This window comes from Aplysia californica, unplaced genomic scaffold (assembly GCF_000002075.1).
Source record: "Aplysia californica isolate F4 #8 unplaced genomic scaffold, AplCal3.0 scaffold00592, whole genome shotgun sequence".
Taxonomy (NCBI): Eukaryota; Metazoa; Mollusca; class Gastropoda; order Aplysiida; family Aplysiidae; genus Aplysia; species Aplysia californica.
The window spans coordinates 1-1,989 of record NW_004797862.1 but is presented as its reverse complement, the minus strand read 5'-3'; positions in this window follow the sequence as shown (position 1 = coordinate 1,989).

The following is a 1,989-nucleotide window of genomic DNA, read 5'->3' as shown; positions in this document are numbered from 1 at the left end:
CGGGAGGTTCTGACAACCGTGTCGGAAACTTTATGTAGCGAGCAACAAGGGTATGAGAACTCCCACCAATAAAGAAAGAAAGGACAACATAGATAACGACTTGTAGAAGACAGCGACAGGCCTTTGTTACGAGCACCCAACATAATAAATTTTTCCTTGTCACATAAAACAGGAAATCTGAGAGAGAATAGTGCTCTAGCCAACGGCTGAACCACGACCGGATTTGGGGAACTTCAGATAATTTTTGTCAAGACCTACGTTCCGTTGGAGATTCCTGATACGTGTCCCGGTTGACACTTACGTCCCACGTATAGTGTGTCAAGGTTTGATAGTGTCTTTGACTGAAATTCTGTCTGCTCTTGATAAATTCTGAACCTATTCTTTCCTTTAGTATATTTTTGTGATGTGTACTCAGATTCCGCGCAAAGGTGGTACAAAGTATACAACTTGATGTTTTTATGGTGTATTTCCTTCAAATGGCAGAAAGGAGCTCTGAAATAGGAACTCTTAAAGGATGAAATAGGAACTCTTAGAGGAAGGGAAACATGATAGCAAAACGGTTCATTGTAGATTTCGTTAACGTTTGACCCTGACAAGAAACCCAATAAGACCGAAGTAAGGTTGTACGATGACAGTTAAAAGGACACAAGGCTTAGCCTTCTTTATTATTGATAGTTCCTACATAAATTCTAACATACCAGGTCAGAGAATAGACGGGGACTTTTCGGTGCTACTGTGAGGCACGCTTGCTATACTTTTTTTTTCTTTGTTTCTTACTCATTTTCAAGACTCGTATAAAGCCGATTTAGAGGAATCCAAATTATTTCCAACTCACACGATAAAGGTACGGTGAGGAACAACCCCCTCATTGTATTTTTGTAGCCGTAGTTCTTACTCGATATACTCCACGACTCCCTTCTTACTCGATATACTCCACGACTCCCTTCTTACTCGATATACTCCACGACCCAAGGGAGAAGCGCAAAGCAAAAGGGAACCAAAAGAAAACAAATAGCAGCTTTAAACGTCGGTTTTTTCCACATATTCCATGCCCTCGACAAAGGAATCCTGACCTATTCTTTGCTTTCACTCCATACAATCATTTAGTCCCTTTTAACACCCTTGGTGCAGTGTGGAAAGATAGAATAAATACACTTTTTCTAAGTACCAACCTCATCAGGTAAAGGTCGTTTCGGAAAAACACCGTTTTTCCCCTTTTATAAGCATCCAGAAGCGTCTTATTTCCGCGCATCTATCCATCTTCGTCGCGAGCTCCACAGGAAGTCCCATGCACGCGCACGCCCGTGCACCTAAATGGCTCACGCACACTCGATACAGCACACCAGTATATCAGGCTATCTATCTCCACTCTGAAAACTAAAGAGCTATCTATCTAGCCTCAAAAAAGGAAAGAGACTCTTGGTCTTTTTTCTTGCCTATTTTTGATGAAATCGCATACCTCCTCCACCTCCTCCATCCACCCCCCAACCCCCAACCACACACACACTCCAACCCAAATCCCCTTTCCCAACCTGCGCCCCCACGTCTTTCTTTAGTTAAGAAGAATTTAGAAAAAAAGTTATGCTTCCCGTTAAGTTTACATTCTTTAGTCATTCGTTTACTCCAACCTTTCCGTTTTCTTATTTACCAAGGTAAAATTTTGCCAACTAAGGACCAAAAACGGACGAATTATATGCTTCCTAAAGTACACACCTTGCAAATGCTTATAGTTTTATGATTGTTGTGGTTGTTTCGAAGGTTTTTTTTATATTTTTAAAGTGATATTGTTGCCGCTGCTTCAGTTCTTCCAATTCTTGTTGTTCTTATTTCTGTACTGTTGTTGGATTTTTATACTTATTTATGTCTATTTGGGGTGTGTGTGGGGGGGGGGGGATGTCAAGTCAGAGGACCCGCATAAATACGGCCACGTTTCACCAAGCATTTACTGCTTAATTTTTCACTTTACTCTCTTCAAAGCCTGCCCTGAAC